The sequence below is a fragment of the Lonchura striata genome, chromosome 13 (genome assembly GCF_050655825.1).
Source record: "Lonchura striata isolate lonStrDom1 chromosome 13, ASM5065582v1, whole genome shotgun sequence".
Classification (NCBI taxonomy): Eukaryota; Metazoa; Chordata; class Aves; order Passeriformes; family Estrildidae; genus Lonchura; species Lonchura striata.
Genome location: NC_140715.1, coordinates 2,422,949 through 2,440,315, shown reverse-complemented (window position 1 = coordinate 2,440,315; position 17,367 = coordinate 2,422,949).

Sequence of the window (17,367 nt, the reverse complement as noted above, 5' to 3'; positions counted from 1 at the left end):
TCCCCAGCTGCCTGCGGACCCGGTTGGCCCCGGGGTCCCCACGGCTCCTTCAGACTCTGATGATGAGGCAGAGAGTGGAGGAACAAGGGAAAACAATCGTAGGGTAACTAGAAGTCAGACTAGGAAAAAGGAACAGGAATTGGGGATGTTTCCCCTAAGAGAACAAAGCATTGGTATGATCCCGAATCCCCAAGCGGGACAGGAAGGTCAGCCACCCCAAATAGCAGGGGTTGCCTATGTAACTGTGCCTTTAGACTCTGGGCAAGTCAGGAACTTTAAGAAGGAAATGGGACATTTGTTGGACGATCCTCTAGGAGTGGCAGAACGGTTGGACCAATTTTTGGGGCCCCATGTGTATACATGGGAGGAGTTACAGTCAATACTAAGGATTTTGTTCACGGCAGAGGAAAGGAGGATGATAAGGGAAACGGGTATGAGGATATGGGATGATGAACACCACCAAGGACCCTTAGCAGATATAAAGTGGCCCCTACAAAATCCCCAGTGGAATAACCAGGATCCCTTGCATCGCACTCACATGGGTGATTTGCGAAACATCATCATTCAGGGAATAAAACAATCAGTTCCGCGGGGGCAGAATGTGAAGAAGGCTTTTGGATTACAACAAAAAAAAAGATGAGGATCCCACGGAATGGTTAGAGCGCTTAAGGAAAGCCTTCTGCTTGTATTCTGGCATAGACCCTGATACCCAGGAGGGAGAGGCGGTGTTGAAAATGCAGTTTGTGGCAAATGCATGGGTAGATATTAGGAGGAAACTAGAAAAGTTGGACGGATGGCAGACTAGAGGATTAGAGGAGCTCTTGAGGGAAGCGCAGAAGGTTTTTGTGAGAAGGGAGGATGAGAATTTCAAGAGACAGGCGAGGATTATGGCTGAAGTTGTGCGGGAAGGGCCTAACCCTAATTTCCGTGCAAGGAATGTAGAACAAAGGGAGAATCGGGAGCAGAGTTATATTTCTAGGGAAGGAAAAGAAAGAGGTCGTGAAATTGTCTGCTTCTACTGTGGAAAGAAGGGACATATGAAGAGGGGATGCAGACAACGGATAGCGGATGAGAAGGCCTTTAAGGAAGATTAGGGGTGTCAAGGGCTCTATTTGTTGGGGAAGAAACATCATAAGGAGCCCTTGGTAAAGCTTAAAGTGGGACCCCAACAACAAGAGATGGAATTTTTAGTGGATACCGGGGCTGAAAGATCCACAGTGCAAGCCTTGCCGCTTGGATGTAAAAAGTCATCTGACACTGTACATGTAATTGGGGCAAAAGGAGAGCCTTTTGAGGTATCTGTTATCAAGGATGTGATGGTAGAAACTGATTCCAAATTTGGTATAGGTTCTTTACTACTGGTACCTGAAGCAGATTACAATTTATTAGGGAGAGATCTGATAATAGAATTGGGTATTAATTTAGAAGTTGTAAATAAAGAATTACAGATAAAGCTCTGCCCTTTAAGGGTGGAGGATGAAAAGAAAATTAATCCTGAGGTGTGGTATACCCCAGAAACGGTGGGGAAATTGCAGATTAAGCCTTTCTCAGTGGAAATAAGTGATCCTGGCAAACCCGTAAGAATAAAACAATACCCTATCCCTAGGGAGGGAAAATTAGGACTAAAACCTGAAGTAGATAGGTTATTGGAAAAAGGGCTTTTAGAGCCCTGTGTGTCTCCCTTCAATACTCCCATCCTGCCTGTAAAGAAGTCAGATGGGTCCTACAGACTGGTGCACGATTTAAGAGAAATAAATAAGAGGACTTTGGCCCGGTTTCCAGTAGTTGCAAATCCATAAAAAGATTTAAAGGTAATTGAATCCGGACCACTAAGTAACTCCTGGTCTGCACAAGCTTGTGAATTATATGCAGTACTCAGGGCTTTAAGGTTATTAAAAGGAAAAATTGGAACAATATGCACAGACTCTAAATATGCATATGGGATAGTGCACACATTTGGAAAAATTTGGGAAGAGAGGGGACTTATAAACTCACAGGGAAAAGATCTAATTCATCAAGAGCTAATTGTCCAAGTTTTAAATGCCTTAAGGGGCCCAGCTCAAATTGTTGTGATCCACTTAGGGGGACACCAGAGAGGATTGGACTTTAGAAACAGGGGAAATAATTTAATTGACCAAGAAGCTAAGAAAGCAGCCCTACGAACTCGGGGGGACATGGGGCAGAGTGACACTGTATCTGTGGACTCCCCCAAAGAAAAATGGCAAATATATAGTTTTACCACTCAAGAAAAGGAAAAATTACAAAAGATGGGAATTGAGGAGGGGTCTGAAGGGCAATGGAAGCTCCCAGATGGGAGAACTGTTTTACCTAAAAGCAAGGCCTCAGAAATTTTGCAAAGATTGCATGACCAGACTCATTGGGGAACTCAGGCATTAGTAGATCAATTTGCCACTAAATATATGAGTATTGGAATCTATGATTTGGCTAAAAGAGTAGTGGGAGATTGTCTGATCTGTCAAAAAGTAAACAGAAAACATCTTAGGGAAAGGCCCATGGGAGGAAGGGAATTAGCTCACAGGCCTTTTGCCAAAATACAAATAGACTTCACTGAATTGCCTAAAGTGGGTAGATATAAATATTTGTCAGTAATAGTAGATCATCTCACCCATTTTGTAGAAGCTTACCCCACTACTCGGACTACTGCTCAGACAGTGGTCAGAATATTATTAGAAGAAATAATCCCTAGATATGGGATAGTAGAAACAATAGATTCTGATAGGGGACCCCACATGCCATATGATTTGGAGGAACCCCGAGACCACCCCCAGTTGAAAGACTATAAAATAACCTCATATATTATTGCCTTAATGAAACACCGCAATGAACTTTGGGAAAAAGGAATCATTACGCAAAAACCCCCTTTAGATTTAAAAATACATAAAATGCACCCAGGAGACTATGTGTTAATAAAATCCTGGAAAGAATCTACACTAACCCCACAATGGGAAGGTCCTTATCTTGTGTTACTCACTACAGAAACTGCAATTCGGACTGCAGAAAGAGAATGGACACATACCAGTCGAGTAAAAGGACCAGTTAACAACACTGTGTGGCAAATAACCAGTCCTCCCGGGAACCTGAAATTGAAGTTACAGAGAAACTAATGGACTCTTATCAGATTGAATACACATCAGACTTACATTACTTAGATAGTGGACTAATTAGTAATTCAAGTGTTAAAGTGTAAAAATCAAAATTGTAATTGCTATCCTTTTGTATGCTATATCTGTAAGGTGTGTGGGGAACGGTGGTGGTCACATTGCAACAGAGGGTATCCTCCACGAGGAACTTGCAATTCCTGTTGGAACGTACAAAGAGAGATTTCAGCTTGGGTACTGACCTGTAAAGTGACTAGAGGGGAAATCCGATTGGAATCTAAAGAGTGGTGGGAAATTTTCTCAAAGGGCATTCACCCAGACTATTACTGCTACCATACAAACGAGCCGAGCCCATTTGTGGCAGAGATCATAGAAGGCCTTTGTAGGAAAGACCTAAAAGGGGTCAGTTGTACCGCACCGGAGGTAAAAGATCAGAATTGGCATTCTTATTGCATGCGGCAAGGCACTAGAGGGCATAAATCCCCTCCTGAAGAATACTCTTGTTGCCGAGAAGATGGTACACCCTGTGGCTCGAAGCACCCGAGTCGACGGGCGAGGCAGAGGAGTAAACAGCTGTGGAGGAAGGAGCCCTCAGGATGGAATACGCAAGCAATATTTGCGGAACTACCCCGGGACTGGGAGTAACAAAGGCAGAAATAGTTTTTGGGCTCAAGGGTATTTTGGTGATAACCAGCTAATAGAGGGAAAGAAGTCACAAGGGTATAATTGTTGCAGTGTGAGAAACCAGACCCCACATGCCATTTGCTTACTGCTTGTGATTTTCCTTTGTATATCTTGTAATCCTGCGGAAATAACAACTCATGAACCTTTCAAGTGGACTTTAGGAAGATGGGAGGATTCACGAGTTATAAGGAGCAATACTACAGCTGGAGCTCCCACTTTCCAGTTACCTGTAGCATCCTTAGGTACTCGTTGGGGTTCCCATTGGGTTTCATCGTTTTATATGTGTCCTGCTTCGAATCCTGGTAAAGGGTATTGCAATAGTCCTGGACAATATTACTGTGCATATTGGGGTTGTGAAACAATAGCTGGTACATGGGCCCCCCCCCACTCCTGATCCATACATTAAGGTGGTCTGGAAGCCAGATGGTTGTATTCCTCCCGGCTACTGGACAGGTCATAAACCCCCAGAAAATATTTGCAGGAATATACAAATTACTGCATTAAGGCCAGAGGATAGTATATGGTTAATTGGAAAAACTTGGGGCGTTCGTTTATATTCGGCTGATTTTGGCAATTTTGGTAGCTTAATATTTATAAAGAAGGAAATTGTGCCCCCTGATCCTGAACCTGTAGGGCCAAACCCAGTGTTATTAGAAAAGGAGGTTGTTTTAGCCAACCAAACAAAAGAAAGGGATCAGACCCAGAATAAAATTCAGAATGAAAACACTTCAGGAGACGAACAGAAAAAAACCCAGGAGGGTAATATACTCTGGAAGGTTATGAAAGCAAGTTATGGTGTCCTAAATAGAACCAACCCAAAACTGACGGAAGACTGTTGGCTGTGCTATAATTTAAGACCCCCATTTTATGAAGCCATAGGGGTCACTGCAAAGCCCAGAAGAGTGAATGGAACTAATCCGAATCAGTGTTTGTGGAAAAAGGGTAAAGAGACAACACCGGGGCTTACCTTGGCTCAGGTAACAGGGAAAGGGAGATGCATAGGAAAAATCCCAACACAAAGAGAATACCTTTGTGGAGTAATAGAAACAGGTGGAAAGAAACCGGCTGACTGGCTATTGCCAGCAGCTAACACTAAGTGGGTATGTAACACTCTGGGTGTCACACCGTGCATCTCACTGAAACTGTTTAATCCAAGCCAAAACTACTGCATCCAGGTAACGATTATGCCCAGAATTACCTACCATACAAGTGACTACATATATGAACAACAAACTGTGCCAGAACACCATCTAATGAAAAGGGAACCCCTCACTGCCTTAACTATTGCAACTCTCCTTACCATCGGGGGAATAGGAGCTGGAACTGGGGTGGCATCCCTAGTAAATCAACAAAAGGAATTTAAAGCATTAAGAATTTCAGTAGATGAAGATCTGAGTAAAATTGAGCAGGCCATCGATGGATTGGTAAAATCATTAAGGTCCCTATCTGAGGTGGTGTTGCAGAACAGAAGGGGTTTAGACTTGCTATTATTACAACAAGGGGGATTGTGTGTAGCCCTGAAGGAGGAATGCTGTGCATACGCTGATCATACTGGAGTTGTTACAGACACCATGGCAGAATTAAGGAGAAGATTAGAGCAGAGAAAGAGGGAAAGAGAGGCACAGCAAAGTTAGTATGAATCATGGTTCAATCAATCTCCTTGGTTAACTACCTTGTTATCCACCCTTGCAGGACCTCTGATACTGATAATATTAGGACTGACCTTTGGGCCATGCATCTTCAATAAGGCAATAAAAATAGTAAAGGGACGATTAGAGGCAGCACATTTAATGCTCATTAGGGCAAAATATGAACCCATACACAATGTAGATGAGACCCTAATACTAAGTCACCAAGAGTTACAAAGATTCAGTGAACAAAATAAAGATGAACAAGAAAATGGGGGAATTGAGATAAGTGGAAGATCATTTGTTCACTGTGATATGCTCGCTTACCTTGGTTTGCATAAGAATGTACTGGTGTGTCTTTGAAATGCTTATTTGCTTACAAGGTGATAAGGAGGTTGAGATTAGAGTCCTGGGTGTGTGTATCTGGTCTGCTTGCTGTATCTCAAAAGAAGAGACTTAGAAGCTATCACAACGACCAGACTCAGACTACATCTGGAGAGTCACGCCTGCAAGGAGAAGGGGGGGGATAAAAGGAAGGTTGGGACAGAACATTTTTGCGCGCCGTTGGTGGAGCAGGAGACTCCCCGGCCGCCCAGCGCTGTGCTTTGCCTGCCTTACTCACTTGCTATTTTCAATAAAATTGCTTTATTGGATTAAGACACTTCAAATTGTCGTGTCACAATTTATAACACCCACAGTTCAGCAAGTGCTAACTGCAGGAATCCCTGCCCCCTGTGTGTGAGGAGCTGGAGTCAGCCCCCCACAGGCTCTGGGCTGGAGCCAGACTGGTGCCCCTTTGACATCTGGGAGAGAGTAGGTTTCAGGCCTCTCCTTCTCAGGGTAATCCTCGATCTTGATCTTGAACTGTCTGCCTGTGAATGCACACAACAAACCAAAAAGGAATCCATAAAAATGGAGGAAAAGATCTGATATTTTCCCTCACTATTATCTAGTTTATGTTTGTTACATTATAAAGCACCACCAGACCTGGTACTAATAAAATAACCAAAAATCATGGAAACACTTGTGAGCTGATGGAGAACGCGTCCTTGGGTATGAGACTGATAATTATCTGACAGAGAGAAAATGTCTGGTGTCCTTAAAGGCCCTGTAGCCTCTTTATTGCTACATCTGTGGTCATGCTAGATCATCACACACCCCTGAGGAAACTTTGTGGCATCTGGAAAAGTACTGACTGTAAGAGAAGGGTGACCTTTTTGTTCGATGCAGCTGCAGATAGTAATTTGTTTCAAGGAAGTTTGTTTTTTTACAGCGGTAATAGGCAACAGGCTGTGAATTACTGATAACACGCATTCCTAACCTTTTACAGCGGTAGTAGGCAATAGGCTTTGCATTGCTTAACTGATAACACGCATTTCTAAGATAACACGTATACTTGAGACTGTGAGAATCCCCAGATCAAAGGACACCTGTGAGGAAGACAACCAGCTTTCATCCCACGACCACCAGAAGGCAGAAAACGACCACCTAGCAACAGAATGCGACTGCGCAGAAGAAACGAGTGAACTAAGGAAGAAGATAAAAAGAGCGAACTAGGAGATCACAGGAGCGGCAGTTTGGCGGAGCGGTTGCTCCCCCTCTGTCGCCGCAGCGCTGCTTTTTGCTTTGCTCTCATATACTCTATTAAATGAATTAAATAAATTCTGTTAATTGGATCAGATGGCCTCTTGTGCTCACTCATAACAATTTGGTGCCGTGACTCGGATTGCGGATTTGGAGGACCCCTCTCTGGGAGAGGCGCCACAACTCTGCTCTTTTGAGCAGACTCAGACTGGGGGTCTTGTCCTCATCCCGACCGACGAACCCAAAAGCCTTGAGAGGAAAGCAAAGAAAGGGAAGCGGGCCCAAGATACCCCTTAAATTTTGTGCACAAAGTCCGAACGAAGGCGCAGGAAGCGTAAGTATGAGGGTTCCGTTTGGGCGGGGTCGGGATCCCGGAGTGTGGCAAGTGTGTGAGTTGCATGAGAGGGGAGCCGGCAGCCGGACTCCCCAAGTGAACGCAGACCCTCAGTAGTGCGCTTCCCAAAGCCCACGAGGGCCTGGGCCACGAACCAGGGGAAGTGATTGTGATTATTTGATTATTTGTGTGTGTTAGAAGGCACTCCGGAGGAATGGGGCAGGGGAAGAGTAAATCCCCCTCCCCAGTGGGGGTAAAACTCCCTTCGATTCCTAAGGACAGTCCCCTGGGATTCATGTTGATCAATTGGGAACACTTCCCAGGAACGAGGGGAAAGGATAAAGCAAAATGATACATTACTGTATAGAAATGTAGGGAGGGAAGGAAGTTTCCAAAAATGCATTCTGGCCCATATTCGGGTCCTCAGAGGAATGGGTTAGACAAGCTCTAAACATCTGGGTGAGCACTAAACAACCCCCTAACCCAGAGGAGAGTGACTATGCTAAGATCTGGGTGAGTCGACCAGAGGTGTTTGTGTTCAAACTTTCCAAAAAACCTAAGGGGAAAAGAAAGGGACGACCAGAGGAACTGATAGTAGCCCCACCTCCTTATGTTCCTCCTGTACCACGAGCACCCCCCTCCCCTTATCGGATGATGAGTCTGACTCAGATTCTGAACAGCCTAGCCCAGTCACCCAGAGCAGGGCAAAAGGCAAACTGTTTCCCCTGAGGGAAATGCCCATGGGAGGGCCACAACCAGGAATAGGATTCATTTCTGTTCCCTTGAGCTCGGGAGATGTGAGAGATTTCAAGAAGGAGATGAGAAACTTATTAGAGGATCCTTTAAGTGTGGCAGAAAGAGTGGATCAATTTTTAGGCCCCAATATATACACTTGGGAAGAACTGCAGTCCATACTGAATATCCTATTTACGGTTGAAGAAAAGAACATGATTAGGGCAGCTGGAATGCGGGTCTAGGATGCCCAGCCGGCACATTCTCAACACCCAGCTGACACTAAGTGGCCTCTTCAAAATCCTAATTGGAATAACCAAGACCAGGATCATAGGGCCAATATGTGGGACTTCCAAAACATATTAATTAATGGTATTCGGAAATCGGTCCCCAGGGGTCAAAATATCAATAAGGCATTCAATGACAGACAGAGGAAAGATGAAACACCCACTGAGTGGCTGGAGAGGCTGCGAAAGAACTTCCAATTATATTCAGGATTAAGACCGAATGATCCAATGGGGCAGGCAATATTAAAAGTGCATTTTGTATCCAAGTCTTGGGACGATATTAGAAAGAAGATACAAAAGATGGAGGATTGGCAGGATAGGGATTTGGCAGAGCTGCTGCGGGAGGCGCAGAAAGTGTACGTCCGAAAAGAGGAAGAGAGTCAGAAGAGGCAAGTTAAAATGATGGTTGCTGCGGTAAAGGAAAGTAGGAGCATAGAGACAGGACAGAAGAAGTTTACTCGAGACAAAGCGGGTAATAAAGAAAGGGGGGGGGAACGGAAGAAAAGACTTGTTATTATTGTGGCAAAAAGGGACATTTCAAGAGAGAGCCAAGAGGGATCCTACAGATACCCCAGAGAATCCTGGGTTAACCACCCAGGATAAATTTGTATTTACTGTAGAAGAGCGGGAGAAACTTGCAAAATTGAGGATAAAAGAAGAATCGGGGAAGTGGCTGTTAACGGATGGGAGGGAGGTTCTGCCTAGGGCTGTAGCCCAGCAAATGCTTAATAAATTACACCAGAAAACACACTGGGGCGCTCAAGGGCTGGTAGACCACTTTGCCACCCATTATATGACTGTGGGTCTCCATGATCTAACAAAAAGTATTACCAAGGGTTGCCCAACCTGTTTACGTGTAAATAAGAAGAATTTAAGGAAGCCACCCTTGGGAGGGAGACCCGTGGCAAAGAGGCCTTTTACAAATTTACAGGTGGACTTTACAGAGCTTCCCAAAGTGGGGAGGATAAAATATCTTTTAGTTATAATAGATCATCTAACACATTATGTGGAAGCAATCCCCACCGCTAGGGAGACAGCCCAAATGGTGACAAAGGCCCTGCTAGAAGAAATAATACCCAGGTATGGGGTCCCAGAAACAATAGACTCCGATAAAGGCCCCCACTTCACTTTAAAAATAACACAGCTGCTGGCAGAAGCCCTGGGCATAAAATGGGAACAACATACTCCCTGGCACCCCCAGAGTTCTGGGAGGGTAGAAAGAATGAATAGAGAAATTAAGAAACAACTCACTAAATTGGTACTAGAAACTAAGTTATCTTAGATAAAATGTCTGCCACTAGCATTATTAAATATTCGGACTCAACCACGATCAGACATAGGGCTTTCCCCATTTAAAATGTTATATGGGATGCCCTACTCCCTAAAGAAAGTTCAATCTAATCCTAATATCACTGACCAAAGTATTAACAAATATTTAACTGTTTTAATGAAATACAAGAAACAGTTATGGGAAAAGGGGATGTGGGCCCAAAGACCACCATTAGATCTTGTATTACACCAGGTACAACCCGGCGACTGGGTTCTCATCCGAAGCTGGAAGGAAGATTCAATCACCCCAAGGTGGGATGGACCGTATCTGGTTTTAATCACCACTGATTCCGCAGTTCGTACGGCAGAAAAGGGATAGACCCATGCTAGCAGAATAAAGGGGCCAGTGGACCTGACTCGATTCCATGCAACTTCCAGAGAGACGAGCTGGAAGATTGATGGGAAGCCGGGGGATTTGAAGCTAACAGTAAAGAGAACCCTCAAGTAATCTTAATGGACACTGTCAGTTCTGGGGACATTTGGGTCGGGAATGACTGGGGATTGCAAACACAACTGATAGGAGAAACAAAACCCCCAGGATACTGTAAGCATTTAGAAGACTCAGCTCAGCAGCCCTATTATCGGCCCATCCGACTCGAAAGGGAGCAGAGACCTTGGGAAGGGGAGGGTCATGCCAAGCATGAAGATATTAAAGTAAAATGTAGCTGGTTAGATTGTGATTGTTTCCCTTTTGCTTGCTTTTCTTGTAAAATTTGTAAAGGGCTGTGGTGGGCTCACTGTAGAAAGGGGAAGGCTCCAAAAAGTGTGTGTCAGCGCTGCTGGCTAGAACAACGCAAGTTGACCTCTGAAATATTGAATTATAAGGTCGCCACTCGGGAATTGACTAAAGAATTTCCCGAGTGGTGGGAAATTTTTGTGAAGGGAATAAACCCTGAATTCCATTGCTACCACTCCAACGAGCTTTCAAGTCCATTTCTTACGGACATAGTCCAGGTCAAGTGTCGCAGGCTAGTCAAGGGACTTAGGTGTGACACCCCACAATTAAATGAGAAAAATTGGAACTCCCTGAGGTCAAAGTGAGAGAAAAGAAATAATCCCGCCCCTGAAGAATATCTCTGCTGTCAAGAAGATGGCCTACCCTGTAGCTTGTAGCAACCAAGTTGACAGGCGAGACAGAGAGGTAGCTAGTGGGGATGAGGGACCCTCCCAAATCATAAGAAAAAACACTGACCACCATAGGCACAGGAATGGTGACAATGGAATGAGAAAAAGTAGGAATGTAAAATTGGGCATGATAAGCAGCATCCCCTACAGTGCGTACTACTCAGCCCTAAAGATTCTTACATTTGTGATGATATGCTTTCCTCTCCAAAGTATTGCTACTGAAACCCATAAACCCTTTAAATGGACATTAAGTAGGTGGGAAAATCATGATACTCATTATAACCTGCAGACTGTGATAACCTCTGGGGCACCAAGCTTTAAAGCTGGAGTATGTAACATGACCAAGAATCAAAGCTGTGGGCGGCTGTTAAATTTGACAAGTTTCTATATGTGCCCTGCTTCAAATTTAGGGAAGTCATATTGTAACCTCCCCGGGCATTACTACTGTGGTTATTAGGGTTGTGAAACAATAGCATCAGCATGGGCCCCGGGAGGAGGGTCAGATAAATACCTAAGGGTGGGATATGGACCAGCTGGATGTGTAAAGCCACAAGAATGGCCATGGACAGGGAAAGATTTACTGGGGAACTGTACTTTCATATACCTCAATGTTACTCATCCAAATGACCCAAAGTGGCTGTTGAGAAAGACATGGGGAATTAGGCATTAGATAGAGGGACACGATTTGAGAAACCTAATACTTATTAAGAAAGAACCTATTCCCTATGACCCTGCACCAATTAGACCCAACAAAGTAATAAGTGACATTAAAACTAAAACAATTAACTACACAGAGACAGAGGTTATTACCAGCCATATTAACATAGATGAGCCAAGTGTTCCTAAACCCGAGCATGCCACCTTGTAGAAAATAATACAAGCCACATTTAGCGTTTTAAACTATACATACCTGAATCTGACAGAAGGTTGCTGGCTCTGTTACATGATGAATCCACCCTTTTATGAGGCAATAGGATCCTCTGCCAAAACCAGAAGAATTAATAGGACAAACCCAAGAAAATGTCTGTAGAAACAAGGAAAAGATAGCACCCCAGGAATAACCCTAGCACAAGTAAGAGGGAAAGGGAAATGTGTGGGAAAGGTACCCACAATAATGCAACACTTGTGTGAGACGACAATCAGCATCAAGAGAAAAGATAAACTGGCAGAATAGCTCCTGCCAGCACCTAACACCAAATGGGTATGTAATAAACTCAGAACCACCCCTTACTTATCCATAAGGCTTTTCAATGAAAGTTCAGATTATTGTGTGCAAGTGTTAATTGTCCCTCGCATATCATATCACCCAAAAGAATATGTACTAGAGCATCAAATAACTCCCAAACACCATCCAGTAAAAAAAGAACCACTCACAGCATTAACAGTAGCTTAGTATAAGTGGAGTTAGAGTGGGAACGGGGGTAGCCTCCCTAGTAAATCAACAACAAGGTATGAAAAATTTACGAGTATCCGTAGATGAAGACTTAAGCAGAATCGAAAAGGCCATAAATGGGTTAGTAAAATCAGTCAGATCCCTCTCTGAAGTTGTGTTACAAAATAGACGGGGACTTGATCTATTATTTTTACAACAAGGGGGGGCTCTGTGTTGCCTTACGAGAAGAATGTTGCACTTATGCAGACCACACAGGAATTGTGGTTGATACTATGACTAAATTACACAAACAAATAGAGAAAAAAAAAAAAAAAAAAAAAGAGCAAGAAGCTCAGCAGAACTGGTATGAATCATGGTTTACTCATTCCCCTTGGTTAACAACTCTTTTGTCTACCATTGCAGAACCGGCAATTCTGCTCATCTTAGTGCTAACTTTCAGACCCTGCATCTTTAATAAGCTTATTGCTATAGTAAAGAGTAAGTTAGAGGCCACTCATTTAATAATAGTAAGATCAAAATATGAATCACTCACTCAGGTAGAGGCCGAAAACTATCTAGAGCTTAGTAGAAAAGAATTAATGCGGTTCAACGAACAAAAAGAAGGATAAAAAGAAAAGGGGAGAAATTGTAAGAGAAGGGTGACCTTTTTGTTCGATGCAGCTGCAGATAGTAATTTGTTTCAAGGAAGTTTGTTTTTTTACAGCGGTAATAGGCAACAGGCTGTGAATTGCTGATAATACGCATTCCTAACCTTTTACAGCGGTAGTAGGCAATAGGCTTTGCATTGCTTAACTGATAACATGCATTTCTAAGATAACACGTATACTTGAGACTGTGAGAATCCCCAGATCAAAGGACACCTGTGAGGAAGACAACCAGCCTTCATCCCACGACCACCAGAAGGCAGAAAACGACCACCTAGCAACAGAATGCAACTGCGCAGAAGAAACGAGTGAACTAAGGAAGAAGATAAAAAGAGCGAACTAGGGGATTACAGGCGCGGCAGTTTGGCGGAGCGGTTGCTCCCCCTCTGTCGCCGCAGCGCTGCTTTTTGCTTTGCTCTCATATACTCTATTAAATGAATTAAATAAATTCTGTTAATTGGATCAGATGGCCTCTTGTGCTCACTCATAACACTGACCAGTATGACCCCACCGTGGGGACCAGCAGTGCCCTGGTAGAGCCTTGGTACGATTATCACAGGGAGTTTTTGTATGCCAGGGCCATATCTCTGCTTGCCAGTGAACTGGGAGATTGGTAAGAGAAGGAATAAAGCTGATGAGCTGTTCTGGCCTTGTTATCAGAGGGAAGGAATAGCTCATGCACTTTATAGTTTGCCTCTGTGCCACATGCAGGCAATCAGCACTAACATAACAATGGCTGAGGGGAGAAGCTGCAGCCCTCCAAAACTGCTGTGCAGGTTTGGTTCCAGTCTGGCAACCCTGGTGACCTGTGCTCACATCCAGAGCTGATGGGCTGTGTCACACGGTGGAATGGCAAGTGACAGCAGTGTCCTCAGCTGTCCTCATGGCTCAGATGCCACCTTGGCTAGGGACAACTGGGTCTCTGCAGGGCTCATCCACTGAACAAGCTTTGGGAAAATTGAGGGCCACTTTGGGAACACTGCACTCCTCCCTGTGATGTCCTGAAAAGCACAATCTCGAGACACAAATCTGATGCCATGGCACATTTAAAAGGGAAAATGTAAGTCTAATAAAGATTAATTCAATGGGAATTACTGCCACATCTTTTCTAGTTACATTTGATTAAATTTTGAGGAGTTCTGAGCAAATACACAGTGTTTTGTTTTCTGTTTGCCAGGCAGGGACTGTTCAGGGCATGACCAGCATCTGCTCTACAGCAGCAAAACACTTTCACTGGAGATTCCTGTCCTAATACTCCAAACCCTTTGAACCCCAAATGTCTTGTAACAGCCTGTATAGCCTGTGACAACAGAATCTGCAGAATGTGTGATATTATCCTTATGCTACAAACACCCATACACATCCATACATCTATACACATTTGTACACATCTGTACGCATCTATGCACATCCATACACCCATACACATCCGTACACATCTGCACATCCATACATATCCACACACATCCACACACATCCGTATACATCCATACACATCCACACATCCATAGGTTCCACACCTGATGACAACATCGGCTGTTTTGCCCAGCTCCATGCAGGGAGTAGGGAGCACTCAGAGGTGTCTCGAGCCGTGGGGTGGGTACAGCCTATTCCTCATGGAAGCCTCAGACCATTTGCTAGTTCCCATGTCAGTATCCCAATATCTGAGTGCCAGCTGTCCCCTGGGTTAATTCCCAACTCTGCCTGTGTGGTGGGTGGAAGCTGAGGTATTGAGAGCTGCAGTGCTACTCCTCATTGGGAACAAGGAAAAAACTTGCAGAGCAAGGGACAAGCTGCCCACAGAACAGAACACAGAATATCTGGAAAGCACAACCACAGAAGACCAGCCAAACACTACTATTGCCCCTTCTTTGCCAAGGGAAAAAAAAAAATCTCCAAAACTCCCAGCACACGGCACAGGTTTGACCAGCTTTGTCACATTTTTGTGTTCTGTCTACTAACACATACCCAGGCAGGGTTTTGTCCATCCCTTCCAGACTGTGTCAGTGCCATGAGACACCTCTGGCTCTTCCCCCAGGGCAGATCCAGCCCACTGCCATTGACTTTCTCTAGACAAGGAGATGCCTACAACAAGGCATCTCCTCACTCCATGGACTCATTCTTGAAGGAAAGGCACAGCTAATGCACAGGGACTCATCCAGTCTGTGAAAAATTACCTTAGTTCCCAGTTGTCAAAATTTTAGCCCCAGTTCTCTGGCTCCATTCAGCTCCACCAAGAACAGGCAGCTCCTACAGGCCTTGGTGGGGCTCTGGGGACACAAAAGCTGGCCAGATGCTCCCACAGTGTCAGTACAGAGCTCGCCCAGGTACTGCAAATTCGTACCAAAGCTGCATAAAGGTACAGGCTGCCTTCAAACATGACATTTATTGTATCTAAAGCTACCTGCAGGTATATGCAATGTTATACCCATTTCTGCAGTGATGTCTCTGGGCTGTGCTGAGCAGGGCTGCTCAAGCCCTTGAATATCCTCTTCACAGGCTGGAATATGATTTCTGGTCCAAATGGAGATTAATGTGCCCTCAGAAAAGAGAATTTTTGAGTTCTGAAATTCTGCTTTTGGACACTTTGAAGCTGCTGAAATCTGCAACATATATTCCTATTTTTTATTTATGACATGCCCTAAATATTGACTGCTAGAATAGGACCGAAACAAAAAGCTTTGATATTCTGTTAATTTTATTTAATTGGTAAAATCACTACAAAGAATTGGTGGGATAGAAATCTCTTACCTTCCTTGCCTTTCAAAGTATCTCATTTGTTTGTGCATAATCATTTGAATACCAAAGGAACCAAAAGCAATTCAGTAACTTGTTTGTAGTAGATGTTCTTCAAGATGTAAGCATTATGATATCACAGCTTAGTGCAAAATAAAATAAGGCAAATAAAGTGAGGTAAATTTTTAAAAGTCTGAAACAAAAATTGAGAAAAATTTACAAGTATTTTTGCAACTCAGTTTGTCATACACATTGATAGGTTTTTCCAAAAAGTTTTCCTCATTATCAGTTACAGCTCAGACAGTGTGCCTCCCACCTGTGCAATGCTCATCCACCACAATGGATATTATTTTTCTTACTTATAACTGTTTGGTGACAAATGCTTTTCCATAACAGCTTGAGCTGTGTGAAGAAAACAAGGTTTTGGTAATTCTTTGTGTTCTGAGTTCTCTAAAATTTAGAATATTTGTTCAGACAGAAAACATTGTGCTGACATTTATCTTTGTGTATATTTACACTGTTATATATTTTCAATTTATATTGATTTATAAGTAAATCAATAAGATACTTAGAGCACAAAGATTGGATCAGTTTCTGTGTAAATATCAACAAATTCAATTTAACCCTGGGATTGTAAAATCAATCTTGGATTTTTTTTAATCAACAATTTAAAATAACTTATTGTTCTTCTGGAAAATCCTGGATTAGTACTAACATTTCACAGACATTTTAACAACAAGATGACTGGACATTACTAGCAGTGGCCCTTCCCCTGCATCCCTCACAACATCAACGTATTCACTCCTCTGCAATGTAAAAAGCACAGACTCTAAAACACTGGGGCAGTGTATCCCTGGTGTGCTCCATCAGTCGAGGCAGAGGAAACTAGGGCTGGGTTTGGATATGTCCTGAGAAAAACTGTGCTGCAGAGAAGGAAGCTCAAAGCTGCAAGGAACATTCAGGCTCATTCCCGTGCTTTGTTATCTGGGTGAGGGCAGTGACTGTCCAGGCCCATCTCCTGCAGCCAGACTTCAGAGCAGAGCAGATTCCTGAGAGGAGAACTCTGCACTGGTGCTCTTCCCCTTCTCCATTTCATGGCTGCTGGCTGTGGGTGCAAATCCCAACAAGAAACTTTGGAACTGTCCCAGGTCCTAAGGGAAACATCCCTCTCTCGCCACCACCAGGAGCCCTGTTCACCCTTTGCAGAAGCCCTTGTCCTGAACAAGGAGTGTGGATCACCCCATACCCCCCAAGTTCCTCACAGGCTGCTGTGCACATGGACAGGACAGCAGGTGAGTCCCTAGGAGAATGACCTAGGCAATGTGACAACTCACCCTGTGCTCAGGAGGCACCTTCCTGCCATGGAGGCTTCCAGCCAGAGCCCCACAGCAATTTCCAGTCTCTATAAGAACAGATGGAGAAAGAGAGACATTTCCTCTGCAAGACAACAAGGGAAGTTTTAACAGAACAGGCTGAAAATAACCACATCCACTGAGGCTCAGGAGATTGTCAGTTCATTACTTCCAACCTCCCGGAGGCTGATGGGGACAGGGGTCTTGTTCATAGAGAACCAGCTTCTCCGGGCCAAGCAGCAGGGGTGGGTCCATCACCAACTCTCCATCACACAGAATTTCTGCTCCTGCAACTCCCATGCCTGATCCCACACAGTGCAGATCTGATGCGATATAAGGACTTCATGTGCTAACATGTTCGGGCCTTCTCCATTTCCAGTTTGCTGGACCTGCATGGTTAAGCAAAAGTTATAGGATTAA